An 18,727-nucleotide genomic window follows, 5' to 3' on the forward strand; every position below is an offset into this window, starting at 1 on the left:
AAAACTGTAGAGGGTCCGTTCAACAACCCTCGGTGTTGAGCGCGTTGTGAATGTATCTGGCACAAATTTTGAAAGCAATGCAGCCTGCCGGAAAATCCAACCCAGGGGGGTGTCGTAGGCGCTGCCTAACCCCTAGGCGTTAGAGCAGCCGCCAGGCTGATTTGGTGTCGAAATATCTAAAGACACGAGGGCTATTCGGAAAGAAACTTACGATCGGTCGTGAAATGAAAAGCACTATGAAAATCAAAAATGTTTTATTTCCAGTAGTTAGCTACACCTCACAGCTACCTCTCTATATAGTCACCACTCCGACTTATACATTCATCGAAATGATGTACCAACTTTCGAATACCCTATTCAAAAAGCCTTCTCCTATGCTTCCACCAGTTCTCTACGCACGTCTCCAGCTGGTTGTCTGTGCCAAAACGGTGTCTTCGTAGTCAACGGTTCATGTGAGCAGAGATGAAACTCATGTCGAGCCAGCTCGGGCTGTGTTGTGTGTCGCCAAAAGTTTCCCATCGAAAACGCTGTAGGAACATCTTCATTACTCCCACAGAGTGCGGTCGAGAATAGTCATGACGAACGAAACGCGTGACAGTCATGTTATGAGGGTTGCACGACATCAGGTGAAATCTCTCACCAGGCCCTCCTACTTGGCGGGAGACGCTGTTTTCTAGGCATCTTTACGTGATCACTGTGCGCTCAGGATTGAAAAGAGTGACGTGCCATGATCATAGGGCATACTAGAGACACTATCTAACATGTATGTGCAAAAATTCATCAGATTTTTACAGTGGTTTCCATTTCGTGACCGATCAGAACTTACTTTCCGAAAAGCCTTCGTAATTTCTAACGTGGTCTATGTAAGGGTGTGGGTGGCACCGAGAGTGTTCCCGAACTGGGAATCGTAGATGGCCCCTCCCCGTTTTATTAACGCACATGTCAATGCGCACTTACGCGTGACCACGCCGCGCAAGGGCGGAAAAAAACATAAGTGCCCTTTCCTGCTTCGGATCAAGTTCTAATTCCATTGAATGATTTTGAACTGTCCCAAAAGGTTTCAGCCTGCACTCGAGAGCGAAAATTGGGGTCGCGTTGCACTCTAAAGGGGTGCCATCACGGTCAGTGGGGTACAGCCATACAGTATTCTTTGAGAAGTCTTCAAACACCCGAGGGCAGTGTTAAAGGATATCAAGAACATTTTCCTGTTTCTCGCTGCACTGTGACTGTCGTTTTCGGCCGTGAAATGTGTAGAAATCAAAGTGCAGGAAAAGGGGTGGTATCATAGACGCCCTTTATGTTACACAATAAGGCCTTTTCTGTCAATACTAAGCAGAGCTGTATCTGAAATGTTTTCTTCGGCCACCCATAACAAAACAGCGTCATTTAACTGCTGTATGTCGTGGTTCTCTCCTCCATCGTAGTGATGTCAAAAGAAGGCGTGAAAAGTTAGTAAGAGGGGCTGTGACCACCTATTCATCGCGTGACACGTTGGGAGGAATTTTTGGGAAATTTGGTGGAAATGTTACACCACTGACCCACCTTACAGCTTACGTGAACCTTGTTTTCGCATGTTTCGCCACCTTCCTGTCTGTAGCGTCGCCGAGATTGAGACTAACGTCCGAAGGCACCACGCTTTTGCCTTATAACTCAGGGAGGTTGCAGGCACCTTTGAGCGAAATTTCAAACATATTCGTCGCAATGGCTGGCAATTTCAAAAAAAGCGATCCTTTAAATCTGTTGCGCCTTCTACGAAGATTCATTAGAACGGTAGAGACAGAGCAAATACTAGAAAGGATTGCATACGGATGAAGAAGAAAATTGGTCGCTTTGTCTACGAACAACCTATCCCGCCGTTTATCTTAAAACGGGAAAAGACGGAAAATCTATATGTGTTTGTTTGGTTCTCCTCAATGCGAAACCAGTAACTCGACTACTGTGCTGCCTCGTTGTTTGAAACCTTCATGAACAAGGAATAGCCCTCAAAACAAGAATATGTCGTTTCGACAGCAGTCTGTTATCTTCAACAAGCATTAGGATTTTACGGGTAATAACATGTGTCTATAATCACGATAGCTTAGTAACTATGCAACTAAAGGTGCGTGATAGTAACCACAAAGATGAATTGCGTCATTCGACGACACACACTAAGGAAAATAAATTCCACACATGTTTGTGATATATGATTGTTATGACAGATGGAAAAGAAATGAAAAGTCTGCTAAGAGGAACCTTTCCCTTACAAACACGTTTTGCACGTATACGAGTATATTGGAGCTTAGTCTGCGTCTGCACACCAACCAGTATGGGTTTTTCCTGCTTTGCCAGAATAAATTACTTGAATCTTCCACGTCCAATTAGAATTATAATCTTTCGATGTAGTCTCTGAAAGCGGGTATTTACATCTTTGGAGATACACTTCTGGAAATTGAATTAAGAACACCGTGAATTCATTGTCCCAGGAAGGGGAAACTTTATTGACACATTCCTGGGGTCAGATACATCACATGATCACACTGATAGAACCACAGGCACATAGACACAGGCAACAGAGCATGCACAATGTCGGCACTAGTACAGTGTATATCCACCTTTCGCAGCAATGCAGGCTGCTATTCTCCCATGGAGACGATCGTAGAGATGCTGGATGTAGTCCTGTGGAACGGCTTGCCATGCCATTTCCACCTGGCGCCTCAGTTGGACCAGCGTTCGTGCTAGACGTGCAGACCTCCTGAGACGACGCTTCATCCAGTCCCAAACATGCTCAATGGGGGACAGATCCGGAGATCTTGTTGGCCAGGGTAGTTGACTTACACCTTCTAGAGCACGTTGGGTGACACGGGATACATGTGGACGTGCATTGTCCTGTTGGAACAGCAAGTTCCCTTGCCGGTCTAGGAATGGTAGAACGATGGGTTCGATGACGGTTTGGATGTACCGTGCACTATTCAGTGTCCCCTCGACGATCACCAGTGGTGTACGGCCAGTGTAGGAGATCGCTCCCCACACCATGATGCCGGGTGTTGGCCCTGTGTGCCTCGGTCGTATGCAGTCCTGATTGTGGCGCTCACCTGCACGGCGCCAAACACGCATACGACCATCATTGGCACCAAGGCAGAAGCGACTCTCATCGCTGAAGACGACACGTCTCCATTCGTCCCTCCATTCACGCCTGTCGCGACACCACTGGAGGCGGGCTGCACGGTGTTGGGGCGTGAGCGGAAGACGGCCTAACGGTGTGCGGGACCGTAGCCCAGCTTCATGGAGACGGTTGCGAATGGTCCTCGCCGATACCCCAGGAGCAACAGTGTCCCTAATTTGCTGGGAAGTGGCGGTGCGGTCCCCTACGGCACTGCGTAGGATCCTACGGTCTTGGCGTGCATCCGTGCGTCGCTGCGGTCCGGTCCCAGGTCGACGGGCACGTGCACCTTCCGCCGACCACTGGCGACAACATCGATGTACTGTGGAGACCTTACGCCCCACGTGTTGAGCAATTCGGCGGTACGTCCACCCGGCCTCCCGCATGCCCACTATACGCCCTCGCTCAAAGTCCGTCAACTGCACATACGGTTCACGTCCACGCTGTCGCGGCATGCTACCAGTGTTAAAGACTGCGATGGAGCTCCGTATGCCACGGCAAACTGGCTGACACTGACGGCGGCGGTGCACAAATGCTGCGCAGCTAGCGCCATTCGACGGCCAACGCCGCGGTTCCTGGTGTGTCCGCTGTGCCGTGCGTGTGATCATTGCTTGTACAGCCCTCTCGCAGTGTCCGGAGCAAGTATGGTGGGTCTGACACACCGGTGTCAATGTGTTCTTTTTTCCATTTCCAGGAGTGTATTTTGCATGTGAGCATTAAGTCGTGATCTGACTTGTTTCATATTTCTGTGTGTAACGTCTGGGCTTCTGGGCGCTGGGGGGTCAGCGCGACAGAATGTCAATCCTAAGGGCCCGGGTTCGATTCCCGGATGGGTCAGAGATTTTCTCCGCTCAGGGACTAGGTGTTGTGTTGTCCTAATCATCATCATTTCATTCCCATCGACGCGCAAGTCACCAAAATGGCGTCTACTCGAAAGACTCGCACCCGGTGAACGGTCTACCCGACGGGAGGCCCTAGTGACGCGACCCTCCAGTTGATAGGAATGAGGGAAATGATTGAAAAACCGTGTCATCTTGTCGACAACGATGTCACTGGAGATAGATCACTGGACCGGTTGGTAAAAGGGATAGGTCAATATGATATTGCGCTTCATGTACGTAGGTATTACCGAGTCGCACTACCGCCGTGTTGTGTGATAAACGAGACACGCGATGAAAAAGTGTTCAAGAAGCGCTCAGCGTGCGTCGTAGATTTCATTCCTCTGCTTATTTCCCATCACGAATTTTACGAGCAGTGTGGCGGAATAGACCATATTCATATTTTACATTAGCCTTTATTTACAAAAAGCAAAACAATGTAGTGTTGCATTAAGAAACCGTCTACTCGCACACGAAAAATTTAATGCAAGAGAGTACGACCGCAGTTTAGGTGAGAAATTTGATATAATTTCAACTTTCGTGAAAGGTCGTCGTTACGGCGTCTCTTAACTCATGTCAGTTCACTCTAATATTCTAAAAAGAGCGATGAGAGATTCAAAGCAATATGTAGAGAAATTGATTCTACCTCACTGGTTCATAAAAGCACTAAAATTACATCGCCGTGTACTCAAATTTTCCAGAAGGTGAAAATGCAACACATGTAACACGTCAGGCATTGCTGTGTGTGACTTACGCCAAGAGGTCTCGATCGGCAGCCTGAGGTGGTGATGCTGGTAGCCGTGTAGACCTTCCTGCTGAGCTAGGAGGAGGCGCGCAACGCTCACGCGCGTTACGGGGCGAGGAGGAGGGAGTCAGCTGGAGCGCCGTGTCTGCCGGCTACGCGCTTCGTTAACGCACGACGCGTGTTTACGCAACTGGAAATAGACGTGGACAGCTGCGACGCCAAGCGGCGGCACATGCGCTCGCACACACACACACACCTGGTGGAGTGTACGGAAACATGGTAAAAGACACGGAACCAACTCCCTTTCTAGTTACTGTGTAAAGGATTGAAATTACCTGGTTTGACGACTGAATCGTTTTTCACAACACATAAGAACAGTGAGAGCAGTTAGTGTTCATGAAATGTACTCTAATCTCATTAAAACTTCAACATCAGGATGGGCAGCAAATATTCAAATTTTACTCATTGCGTGTGCGTGTCGAAGGAAGATTACATTATTAGTTTTACAGGAAATCTGCCGACGCACCAATTGCGAAGTCTAATACTCACAGCTGCCATCTCTGGCGGCAGCAATGGCTTTAATCTGGATAGGAGTGGACTGTGGGAAAACCGGAACAGAAGAGAATCGAAGCATTTGAGATGTGGTGCTATAGACGAATGTTGAAAATTAGGTGGACTGATAAGGTAAGGAATGAGGAGGTTCTAAGCAGAATCGGAGAGGAAAGGAATATGTGGAAAACACTGATAAGGAGAATTGACTGGATGATAGGACATCTGCTAAGACATGAGGGAATGACTTCCATGGTACTAGAGGGAGCTTTAGAGGGCAAAAACTGTAGAGGAAGACAGAGATTGGAATACGTCAAGCAAATAATTGAGGACGTAGGTTGCAAGTGCTACTCTGAGATGAAGAGGTTAGCACAGGAAAGGAATTCGTGGCGGGCCGCATCAAACCAGTCAGTAGACTGATGACCAAAGAAAAAAAAAAAAAAGGAGTGGAGACGAAATGACCTTGGACGACAGATACAGTTGCGTTTTTACATTTTGCTTCCAAGTGTTATCAGTGGGTGAGAGATCTGGAGAGCTAGCACGCCAGACAGCAGTTGAACATCCTCTGTACCGAAGTAGCTGGCCGGAGTGGCTGAGCGGTTCTAGGAGCTTCAGTCTGGAACCGCGCGACCACTACGGTCGCAGGTTCGAATTCTGCCTCGGGCATGGATGTGTGTGGTGTCCTTAGGTTAGTTAGGTTTAAGTACTTCTAAGTTCTAGGGGACTGATGACTTCCGATGTTAAGTCCCATAGTGCTCAGAGCCATTTTTTTGTACCGAAGTAGGTTGGGTAACTATGGGGACACTCTGTCTTGTCCTGGTGAAAGCAGCACCACAGAGGACCTGAAGATGAGGCACAGCCTTTAGCCTTAACACGTGAGGACTGTAGCGAATGGCAGTTGTAGAAGTGGGCGAGTGCGACCTGTACTGTTGTAGGTGAAGGTGGTTGTCACGCATCACCACCCAGGTTGCCGCTGCAGTGACGCAGTAGAGTGGTGGCAGGTGTCAAGTAACTCACAGTTGTGGAAAAGATGCTGCTTGAATTCATTCTTTATTCCATACCAACTACAGCGGTAGAAACGGAGCTGGAAGGGCGGTCAATGCCCTCCATGGTGTTGGCGGCCACAGTCTGTGAAACCATACAATATCAGCCATAGCCCGCCAGAGGATGGGCGGCAAGGTGCTGGTGTTAGCATTGGCGGCACCAACGCTGTCTCAGGAGTGGCGTCTAGCAGCGCGCGGACTCACACAAGTGTAGCTGTCCTGGTGCCGTAGCTCAGAACGGCATATAGAAGGCAGGGAAGGACCAGATAGCGAGTTCTAGCGCGGATGATGACGGTTGCGTGTGCACGCACTGGCGGTGATGGACAGCGATAGCATATGCCGGTTCTAACATTCTGCGTGGCGTCTGTTTGTTGTAAGTCGTGTCTCCCTACCACTTTCGCGCAACGACGCTCTGAGCGTGTTTTTTAGGGAATTGACTAGTTTGAACCTGGGACCTGTTGCTGGTAAGGAGACGCCAGACCACACATGACATGTAGAGTTCAGAAGAGTTCTGTGAGACTAGCGACGGTATAACCAAATACTTAATGATTTCAGCGTCAGCTCCTCCGCACTTCCTGTAAAAGAATCTTAATACTAACTAAATTTAGTCGAAGGGGTTCAAGGCTTTCCTATTTTTAGTTAGCTGGTAAAATAACGTCGAAAAAGCAGTTAAGCTTACCATTGGAAATTTTATCCTACTCATGAAACATTGTTTATAAATTACACTATTGATAAAAGGAAACGTTGTAATACAGGATGATAAAAACCAACTGCGTTCAACAAAAATGTGAACGAATATTCCCTGAATGGTTTCCAAGTTCTACAATGGATCGAAGGATGGCCTATGCCATATCACATCTATAATCTAGGTTTAAATTAAGTTTCACAAAAGAGAAAACTATCAAAATGGTCTACAGTGACCCTCAATTATCTTTAATTACTTATCTAACTTGTCGTAAATTACAGTGGCTGATGTGGCTTCTCAAAAATTATATAACAGAAAAATCATCGCGTTTCAGATTTTAACTTACATAGCAAATGTGAATACCATGAGCTTCAATTGACGATCGACACTAGTATTACGTAAAAAGGGGATGTAACAGATGACACTTCTGCAGTTCTGAGTGAAGCCTTATGCGCTCAAAAATGCGGCATCGCGTGCGTTCATTAGCTTGTCGGTGTTCGTCAGGGGGCGGCGGCTAGCACAGCTCCATGCATCTAGCCGTCTCGTAAGCAACTCTCTTCTCTCACTTCTCCTTACTACAATTTACCGAAGTTGGTTAAAAAAAAAACTATCTGGCTGTGTTTTCATCTGTCCAATCAGGGTCTCAATGTTAACCTTAAGCTCCGCCTACAAAAATTCTGTCTATCCAATGAGAAACTTTATACTTTTCGTGGTGGGGCAATGTTTTTAATGTTTGAAACGTAACAGAGACGCGAAAAAGTCTCACGCTGAAACTTGCGGCTGGTGTGGCCCTTTTAGTGTTATCGTAAGATCTGTACTGTTCTTCTGGAGGGCTCTAGCTTTTAACATGGGCTGGGGGGGGTGGTCCTGTCGGTTAGCTGGCACGTGGTTGTCCGTCCCTTATCGTAGAGCCTTCTAGCTCAACACGGTTCTGCTCTCGGCTTCGGTTCTCGTTTCCCCCCTCGGAACTGCGTCTGTCTCACGGTGGGAAGGTGTGACATGCATTTAGGCATTCTTGTGTTAGTCTGTGGTATTCCATTTGCTCACTCGTTACTCGCATTACTTTGGTTAATTTAATGTCACGATTTATTCGAAGCTATGTGACATACTACTGGATTTGCTTATCATGTCAGGGTTTTCATGGAAGGTGTTGGATTTGCCTGACACCTTACACAGTAAAGGGTGATGTACAGATCGACAGTGTTAGGCCACTCGGGTGGTCATCAGACTCGACCTCATGCATCACCAGGAAGGCGTCTCTCAGCAAACGGTAATCACCCAGCCCCCCCCCCCCCCCCCCCACCACACACACTCCTTCCGCTGTGAGGGCACCAATACGGCAACTCTACACGCAATAGCCTGCAGCATGCTGATTCGTCTCGGATGGCACACGGACATAACCTCTCCTCGTGACTAGCGGCTTTTGACGACTGCCTGAGAACGTTGTTCTGAATTTGGCAGAATATTTACAAACCGGATCGGTTATTGTTTCTGAAGCAGCTGCGGGACTGTGCACTAAGACATACGTCTGAGGTGCATGATGGTTGGTCGAGGTACCATTTGACCTTGCTTTACCGTCATGTCAGCGCCTCCAGAAGCCCTGTAAGCTCTGTAATGTGTAGAAAAACCTCGTTTCAGAGGTTCAAGCTGAGGTCTTGAGCACTGTCACCTCATGGAAGCTTGTTCTTGCACCAGGAGCCTAGTTACTGGAGCGTCTTACGATATCTTGTTTACGACGTCGTTTTTCTGTTTCTGTCGCAAGAGTCGTTTAGTACACCATGCCGAAGCGTGGCACAGTAGTTCCCACTCCATCACTCCAGATGCTGGGCGCGAATGACGATGACGAATCTGGCGACGTTGGAATTATTCAGAGGCTCCATACGAATGTTCCTCCATTGCGATACTATACGCAGTACCGGCAGTCGTCTGAGAAGGGAGCGTTGTTGTTGGGAACAGCCACGATGCCGTGCTGACAATTCGTGGTGCTACCGACTTCGTCGCGCTATCAAGCCCATTTCTTGAATCAATGTGCACGACGTGCTTGTAGCATCCTGCACGGTCCAACAAAAAAATGTAGCAAGTAGTTATAATCAAATGGCAATTACTCTCCGACGTCCAGTATGAGCTGTAACTATTGCGTAGCGGCGAAACATATTGTCGCAGAAGATGCTAAGAAGCACCGTGGTGTAGTGGTTTTGATACTAAACTGTTGCATGTTGGATCGTGAGTTCAAAACTCACCTGGACTGTACAGTCTTGATTTCTACATTCGGTTCGAGTACATTCTAGAAGTATCCACAAATGTCAAGAATCATTGTACTGGAATGTTCTGTAGCTGTATATGTACTACATGTGTTCTGACCGGGGGCATTTCGTTCCATGCTCTTGTATGTGCAAGTGCTGAATAAACCTTTGTTAAGTGAACTGTTCGTCGTTCACCTAATTGCACCTTCTTATACGTGACATTATTAGATTTTCTAAAACGTTAATGTAGGACCGATTTACACCGGAAAAGTAGTTCCAATTGTGGCCACCAGGTGTAGGTCTGGCGCTGCACACCTTTTGAATGAAGGCATCATATTCACGCCGTCATTTGACGAGACATAACGTGAGTGAACAGTACACCCGCCAGGTTAGCCGAGAGTGCTAATGGGCTACTTCCTGGACTAGGGTAGGCGCGATGGCCCCGAATCGAATCCGCCCAGCGGATTAACGACGGAGGCCGGAGTGCTGGCCAGCCTGGATGAGGTTTTTAGGCGGTTTTCCACATCCCACTAGGTGAATACTGGGCTGGTACCCACGCCCAGGCTCAGTTACACGGCTCGCAGACATCTGAACACATTCACACTATTCCATGGATTACACTAGACGCAGACAGTTGGGGTACCCTAATTCCATACTGGGGTACGGGGTGGCGGCAGGAAGGGCATCTGGCCACCCCTCCAATTAACCATGAGAAATCCGATTAACCATGCCAACCCTGCGTCACTGCGGCAAAAAGGCACAAGCAAAAGAAAGAAAGAACGTGAGTGAACAGTACCACTGTAGAGAATAGAGACCGTGCGTTGTTACTGAAACTGTTTTATGTAAACAGTAGCAAATACAGTGCTGCATTGAGATGGCAACTCTGACGGAAAGGTCTGATGGGAGGACCGATGTCAGTAAATGGTTTAAAGAGAATGATAATGAAATTCGAAAACACTTGTGAGCATGGTGAGACACCTGGAAAGGGAAGGCGTCCTATCCCGGTGGGAGTTATTCACGAGGTTGCTGCTGCTGTAACTGATCGTCCAGCACGTGTGCCGGATAGTGCTAGTGCGCGTGCAATGTCACGAGAATTATCCATCCCACGGTCAACAACACGGAAAGCTCTGAGGTCTATTTTACACTGCTACCTGTAGAAGATACAGACGGTGCAGCAACTGTAATCTGATGATCCGCAGCAAAGTTCTGGATTTGCTCTTCGGTTTACTGCACGGATCGAAGATGACATGTGGCCGGGAAATATTCTACGGGGTGACGAGGCATATTTCCATCACAGGCTTTAGTGAATACGCAGAACTGCCGAATTTGGGGTAGTGTTAGAACGCATGTTGTGCAATAAGATTCATTGCACTCACAACACAGTATATGACTGTGACTTTATTAACGACCCGCTCTTCTTTGGGGAGAATACATCCAGAGGGACAGTCAAGTTTTGTTTTCCATTTGATAGATTTTGCTAAATCTTTGTGGTGGAATTCCTCATCCCGGTATTCACCTTACAACTGGGGGAAACCAGCAAAACCCCAGTCGGGATGGCGCTGGATCTGATTCCTAATCACTGTGAGTTTCTGGTTTAGGTTTCTAGTGTAATTGATATTCTAGTGATTGATGGATTATATCTGATTTCTGTGAGTTTCTAATTTAGGTTTCTATCCTATCGCGGTGTCTGCACGTTAACGAAACCTTTGGAGAACGCGTGATTCCTGCTTTGAAATACTGCTACTGTTTCGCATCCATTGTTTTCGTGCAAGATGGGGCAACATCTCACGTCGCTTGCCCAGTAAAAGATCTGCTTAGTGCAACCTTCCACGAACGTGTTATCTTCAGAGATTTTCCAGATTGGTGACGTGACCTCATTTGATCTAAAGTCACGTTACTTTTAATTCTGGGGATATCCAAAAGAATACTTTTACCACCGACACGTTCGGCCTGTATCTGATCTAAAGGCCAGTATACTGTTACAAGTTGCTCGGATTCCACCGGAACTGCTGCGAACAACTGCTAATTATGTCGGTGTACGGATGCAGCATCTAGTTAGGTCTACGGTACTCATATTGAACAAACTGTGTAATCAGCAGTTAACAATGAAATCTACGTTTCTTTTCTTACTTACTTTACCTTTTTCGCCACAGTCCCATTCTTGAACCATTAAATATGGAAACATTTCTGAACGACTTTCTTGTATTCGAAAACAGACTTGCACCTGGTAGCAAAAACTGAAATTAATTTTCTTCAGCGTAAATCGGTCCCGCATTAACGCATTAGCATGTCTATCAAGTTTTGCTACCATACTATAATTACAACCCACACTGGAATTCTGTAGGTAGCTGCACTTTACCATAAAGCAACCGATACACACGGTGTTTGTTCTCTAGGGAATCAGCCACGTACGGTCGTTGAGAAAATGCATAGGTAGAGTATGGCTCACCTGAACATATCATCTCGATATTTGCATTACAATCATGGAGTCCTGATCAAAGCGAGTAGCCATGTTACGGAACGATATACTACAGTCTCTCTATAGGCCACGGTCAGGCCACTGTCGCCTCATGCTGCTAGATGACGCTCATAGAAACAACCAACTCTAAAACACGATATCATAATGAGAAATCTGCTGCGTGATATCGCTTTCATTCAGAATGGAGACGAAGTCACTCTTACCTAATTTTGTACGACTGCGCTGAAATGTTGATAATTTACTTTCCAAGCCCGTAGAACACTTCACGCCAGTTTTATTTTTGTTGCATGTCGACACCTTAGTGTTGCAACATTAATGACCAACAATGCAAATACATGGAAGTTTGCAATGACTTTAACTGTAAGTAGCATACATGTGCTTGAAATGAACTGTATACGAAAGGTATCGTACATGGCAATGTGAAAACAAGTCCGTGCTCTAGGAGTAGCGTGTTTGATGAGAAACTTCAACATCCTAGACCCTGGGTTAGATTCCAACGGTTGCCTAAATTCTGAACAAAAATCATCAGTAACAGCGGCCAAAAACTTCCCGCGTATGGACTCACCTTCGTTCTGCAAAAGGCGTTGTCAGAGAAGGCGGCGGTGTGGACAGAAGCACCCTCTTGACCTTGGGGTGAGAAACTGCCAGTAAAAGGCGGAAGTAACACCAATGGTCAGTTGCATGATGATGCTGCAGGTAATGCAAACCACTACATTAAAAACACATATTCTGTACCCACGGGACAGGTGGCCTCAATTGGTGAGAAAACTATAGTCCTACACACGAACGAATACAGTTCGCGCAGCTTTAGACATAGACGGGGATTGCATTGTTGCCGGATCCTAGCGACGGCTGCGATAAGCGCATACATGTGCTCTGCGCTTGAAGAAAGTGTGCATGCTTCAAATTATGAGTCTCGCTTGTCTATGCAGAGCCAACGGCCTAGCGATAGTGGTAACACCGTTTCGCGTCAGATCACCAAACTTAAGCGCTGTCGGGCTGGGCTAGTACTCGGATAGGTGACCATCCGGTCTTCCGAGAGCTGTTGGCAAGCGGGGTGCACTCAGCCCTTGTGAGGCAAACTGAGGAGCTACTTAATTAAGAAGTAGCGGCTCCGGTCACGGAAACTGACATACGGCCGGGAGGGCGGTGTGCTGATCATATGCCCCTCCATATCCGCATCCAGTGACGCCTGTGGGATGAGGATGACACGGCGGCCGGTCGGTAACGTTGGGCCTCCACGGCCTTTTCGGAAGGAGTTGAGGTTTTTTTTTTTTCCTGTGCAGAATGTGTTGTTTACAACCACCATCATCCGTCACAACTCGCAACAAATTAGAAATTAGGATGGGGGAGAGGGGGGGGGGGAAGAGGGCGAGGCCTCTCGACGGAGCATGGTGCCAAATGTTAATGGACAGCAGACTAATTGGAGGGACGTCAGGGTGCGTTAATCCCGCCGGCATGACCATTATGACTTACTTCATGTCTGCATAGTTTACATCGCCGGTTGTACCTTATTATCCGTCACGGCCGGCCACTCCTCCTTCCACAGTTCAATAGCGAAACAGCCTGCGGGGGAATGACATACTGCACAACATCTTCGTGTTCCCAGCCGGCCTCCTTGGCTGCTAGGTCTGCTTGCTGATCTCCCTAAGTTCCTACGTGGCCTTGTACGCAGAAGCAGGTTACATGCTGTTGAAAGAGCAGCAGATGATCTGGAATTGTTTAGATCATTGCGAACGAGCTGTTGCTTCTGTGTTGCCTGTATTGCATTTCGCAAGTGATCCTGAAAGATGATTCAAATAAACGAGGTGGGAGATCAGGCAATAAATAAGTAAATGAATAAAATAAAAGCCATGCCGGTTGTTGAATATGATATTCTGGCAACGATGAAACGGCGAACAAAATATTTGCGTAGTCCCGGATATAAGGGTAGGATAATGCATCCTAAAATTGCGGCATGTTTGCAGCATACAAGTTTTTCTACTTTGTCTTGAGGAATGTTTGCTTGCAGAATGTCCTGCGACGTTTGCACCCATGTCGACGAAAATCTGTACCCTCAATTACGATCTGTAATGAACATTCGTCGTCTGTCCCGCGTAGAGTCAGTCACTGTCAATTCTGATTCCTTTCGGTGTTTTCCATTTCTGAAGGTCATCTGTATAGGCGAGCCCTAGAGTAAAATCTTTTGCTGTCCAACATACCAGTTTCGCTTTGTGTGCCCTCTGCTCTCTGCATTTCGAACATTACCGCTGCATTGCGTCACCACAGTGTTTCATCTAACAGGCTAAAACCTGTTTCTTAAGCTCAGGCTGTGTGCTTTTAATGAAGTCTACTTGGTTTGCCACGTTAGCAACTAGCGTTAAAATTCACATAGTGGGGAGCGTTCCCATTATTCGGCATGACGTTCGAGTTACCACACACACTGCACCAGTGCACACTGTTAGGAGCCGCAGGAAGACGCGAAAGCCACAGCTTATGCAAAATATCGTCGTTTAGACTTACTGTTTGCTGTCCTTCCTTGTTCATCAGGTTTCACTTTATTGCACTTGTCGATTATTACGTTGTACTTTGTATAAGGAAAATATAAATAGTTGAGTAAACTGCCTCGCATACAGATAAACCGACGTCCACAGATCACACGTACTGTCTATTATGCATCGTGCCGCTGTGGGACAACTAGTGAACAGAAAAAACTTGGCTCACTTGAAGGAAAATGTGCAGAGGGTTTACCTTTTGTAAATACTTGGATAGGCTTTCAAGCTATATATTTCTTATTATTTAAGTCGACACCTGTGCACTGCAGAACATTCAAGACTGATGTTTATTTTAAAAAGAGCTTCAGTGAATTAGTCCCTTTCTTTGCGACGCAACCATAGTAATATTTACGACCATATATGTATTAGCAAGTGAAATTTTCGCTGAATTCATTGAATCGGAAATTTACGTCATTCTGTGCAAGACAGCCTGTAAGGCAGGACGTAATTTGGTCAATGAATATAGGGCATGAAGAATAACAATACCTAAATCAGGAAGTTAAATATGTCTGGATTTTGTATACTGATAAAAACTTTTATTAGAAATCACACGTAATAAACTATCCAATGCGTATGTGTGCAGACAAATTACCACCGTGTTAGGTTTCTGATGTTGGCGGCGAAAGTGTTCACGTTGTATTTATATTACCATCCGTTAATTTATTACTGTCGTGTGGAGTGATTTTCTGGGACAGTTATGGACACATTGACTTATAGCTTTACTCATCTTAGAGACTAGATACTTTAAGCGTTACCAACGATCTAGCAGTACAGGTATACCACACGCAAAGCGTTGTTAAGAATCAGTCAAAAATAAAATGAACAGTAGCACTCGTAAATGTATGGTTACGAATAAGGAATAATCTACAATATTTCCTTATCACACCGAATTTGGCACAAATGAATTAATAGTACAGAGTTTAAAATGTTTACTCTCCTACTGAATATTTTAGTCATGTGTTAAGTATAATGTACATAAAATGACTCGTAATACCGGTCACATTCAGCAAATGTTCATAGGAACGAAGTGTTACATTTGCAAATCAGTTGACAATGCTACATCACAGCAGATTTTGGGGAATATGAACGGTGAGGCACGAAAAGAACCAAATAACTAATAAAAGTTCCAATTTACTATATTTACAAGTTTACTCGTATGTTCTACTATGCTGAAATAACCCTTATGTTTCAATCTTTTTTTAAATGTCAGTTACAGCGACAATCTCGTCCACAGTAATAAAATAATTCGGTATTACCAGTTTCATCCGAAGAGATGCTAAAATTTCTGGCCTTTAATTAATGTGAAGCGCCATGTGTTTGATGTAATGAGATGATTTTTTTAAGCTAATTTTTTTTTTCGATAGAATTTCGATACTGTTCTGACGCCTGCTTGGTGTGTTTTGCGGTGCGTTGCATTTCGTTCCGAGATATAAATGGACGTTCAGTCCCATGCGTGACGCGCGTCCACAGAAAGTCGATGGAACAAAAGCGGCCCTGTTCTAGTAAGTGACATGTAGGACTGAAAAATGCTGCATTTTTTTCCCGTACGTACCTTGTTTAATTGTTCATAAATGCAAAACTGGAGCTAGTTGTCGAGTAAACTAGCTATCCCAACTATCTCACGCATTCAATTGTGATTTGCGCGACCTATACATGTGGTAGGTATCAAAATATTAATTTCTACTGGAGCTTTCAAACAAGTGGATTAAGGGGAAAAATTAAGAGTGTCTGTCCACAAGAATTATTGAAATGAATTTTTCTAACAGAGATCACTCTAGAATTCCACTCCCACGAGAAGAAAGAGAATAGTATATAATCATAGGCTAGGGATCCGTGACCTATGCGAACGCAAGCATTTCATCCAGACAACATGATGGGAGGCGGGAACAATTTCTGACAGAGCCTGCTCCTCCTTCATTATCCGTCATTATTCCATCCAGTGATACGTGACTCATCAAAGGATGCTTCTTCGTCTTGCCTTTGTACTTCATTGACCAATAGCTAAGCATAATCAAGAAAAGAATGGGCTACCAAAAGAAAAGTTGATTTGTAGAAAATTTCTGCCACCTCTCTTACGGAGTCCCTAACTAATTACAAAATTCACTCACTGCATTGAAGAATCGAATTTTCTTGGTAGGAAACACTGACATGTTCCCAAGGAAAAGTTCGCTGGGCCGCATAGGCATGAAGGTCTTAGCTGTTTAACTCCAAGAATATTTCTTGGAGGCCTACAATCAGTCCTGAGATCGTCGTGACCGAGGAGATGCAAACATACGCAGTCGGGAGACAGACCATAGAAACAATGCCAGACATGATCGCTTTGGCGAATTAAGGCTTTTGGCGTGGGGAGGCATAATGACATACTGACCCCCAAACCTCTGAACGGGATACACTCGCCAATCAACGTTTCTATGGCATTGCATTCCTACCTCACGTGCGTCTTTTCAGGGTTTCATTCAGCCCTGATATCATTTTTATGGGTGAAAATGCGTAAACGCATCCAACTGCCAGGGCAAAGGAGCTCGCGAAACAAGAGGATATTCAGTGAATGGACTGTCCTGCCCGTTCCCACAACTTAATTACCATCGGGCACGTTTGGAATTCGTTGGTAAGCCGTATTGTAGCATGCCAACGTGCCACAACGGCCGTCCAGCAGTTGTGAACATCTCTAGTGGAGGACTGGAACGCTCTACCAAAAGAGTTTCTTACCAACCTTGTGGCCAGCGTGGAATCACACTGCACAGCTTGCACTGCTGTCCGTGGTGATCATAAACCCTATTAAGAACCAAGTCCAGCTTTCGCAATGTCCAAGTGACCGTCATAAATCGCGATAACCTCAGTGTAATTATTGTCACTTCTGAATTTCTCATTGCGTATTACTTTTGTGTTACCTTCTGTGCTATACTGCTGCAGTTCATCCAATGTATAGTGCAATTTTCATCGAACTAGAAATACACTACTGGCCATTAAAATTGCTACACCGCGAAGATGACGTGGTACAGAGGCGAAATTTAACCGACAGGAAGAAGATGATGTGATTTGCAAATGATTAGTTTTTCACAGTATTCACACAAGGTTGGCGCCGATGGCGACACCTACAACGTGCTGACTTGAGGAAACTCTCCAACCGATTTCTCATACACAAACAGCAGTTGACCGGCGTTGCCTGGTGGAACGTTGTTTTGATGCCTCGTGTAAGGAGGAGAAATGCGTACCATCACGTTTCCGACTTTGATAAAGGTCAGATTGTACCCTTTCGCGATTGCTGTTTATCGTATCGCGACATTGCTGTACGCGTTGGTCGAGATCCAATGACTGTTAGCAGAATACGGAATTGGTGGGTTCAGGAGGGTAATAACGAACGCCGTGCTCAATCCCAACGGCTTCGTATCACTAGCAGTCGAGATGACGGGCATCTTATCTGCATGGCAATAACGGATCGTGCAGCCACGTCTCGATCCCTGAGTCAACAGATGGGGACGTTTGCAAGACAACAACCATCTGCACTAACAGTTCGACGACGTTTGCAGCGGCTTAGACTATAAGCTCGGAGACCATGGCTGCGGTTACCCTTGACGCTGCATCAGAGACAGGTGCGCCTGCGATGGTGTACTCAACGACGAACCTGGGTACACGAATGGCAAAACGTCATTTTTGCGGATGAATCCAGGTTCTGTTTACAGCATCATGATGGTAGCATCCGTGTTTGGCGACATCGCGGTGAACGCACATTGGAAGCGTGTATTCGTCATCCGGCGTGATGGTATGGGGTGCCATTGGTTACACGTCTCGGTCACCTCTTGTTCGCATTGACGGCACTTTGAACAGTGGACGTAACATTTCAGATGTGTTACGACCCGTGGCTCTATCCTTCATTCGATCCCTGCGAAATCCTACATTTCAGCAGGATAATTCACGACCGCATTTTGCAGGTCCTGTACGGGCCTTTCTGGGTATAGAAAATGTTCGACTGCTGCCCTGGCCAGCACATTCTCCAGATCTCTCACCAGCTGCCTCGTCACAATACGCCAGTCACTACTCTTAATGAACTGTGGTGTCGTGTTGAAGCTGCATGGGCAGCTGTACCTGTACACGCCATTCAAGCTCTGTTCGACTCAAAGCCCAGGTGTATCAAGGCCGTTATTACGGCCAGAGGTGGTTGTTCTGGGTACTGATTTCTCAGGATCAATGCACCCAAATTGCGTGAAAATGTAATCACATATCAGTTCTGGTATAATACACTCCTGGAAATTGAAATAAGAACACCGTGAATTCATTGTCCCAGGAAGGGGAAACTTTATTGACACATTCCTGGGGTCAGATACATCACATGATCACACTGACAGAACCACAGGCACATAGACACAGGCAACAGAGCATGCACAATGTGGGCACTAGTACAGTGTATATCCACCTTTCGCAGCAATGCAGG

At 46.1% G+C, this 18,727-nt stretch overlaps 1 protein-coding gene across 2 annotated transcripts in view; it reads right to left on the reverse strand.

Moving 5' to 3' along the window:
* Positions 1-18,727, reverse strand: part of LOC126457960 (GTP-binding protein drn-1-like) — a 336,213-nt gene that overhangs the window by 166,812 nt on the left and 150,674 nt on the right. Inside the window, exon 1 of one of the 2 annotated variants that reach the window (XM_050094721.1) lies at positions 4,772-4,885. The exons of the other annotated variant lie outside the window; for it this stretch is intronic. The gene's annotated coding sequence lies outside the window, so the exon portion shown is untranslated. Of the gene's footprint in view, positions 1-4,771; positions 4,886-18,727 lie in introns of those variants that run through there. 2 annotated transcript variants of the gene reach the window in all.

Source organism: Schistocerca serialis, chromosome 1 (genome assembly GCF_023864345.2).
Source record: "Schistocerca serialis cubense isolate TAMUIC-IGC-003099 chromosome 1, iqSchSeri2.2, whole genome shotgun sequence".
Lineage (NCBI taxonomy): Eukaryota > Metazoa > Arthropoda > Insecta > Orthoptera > Acrididae > Schistocerca > Schistocerca serialis.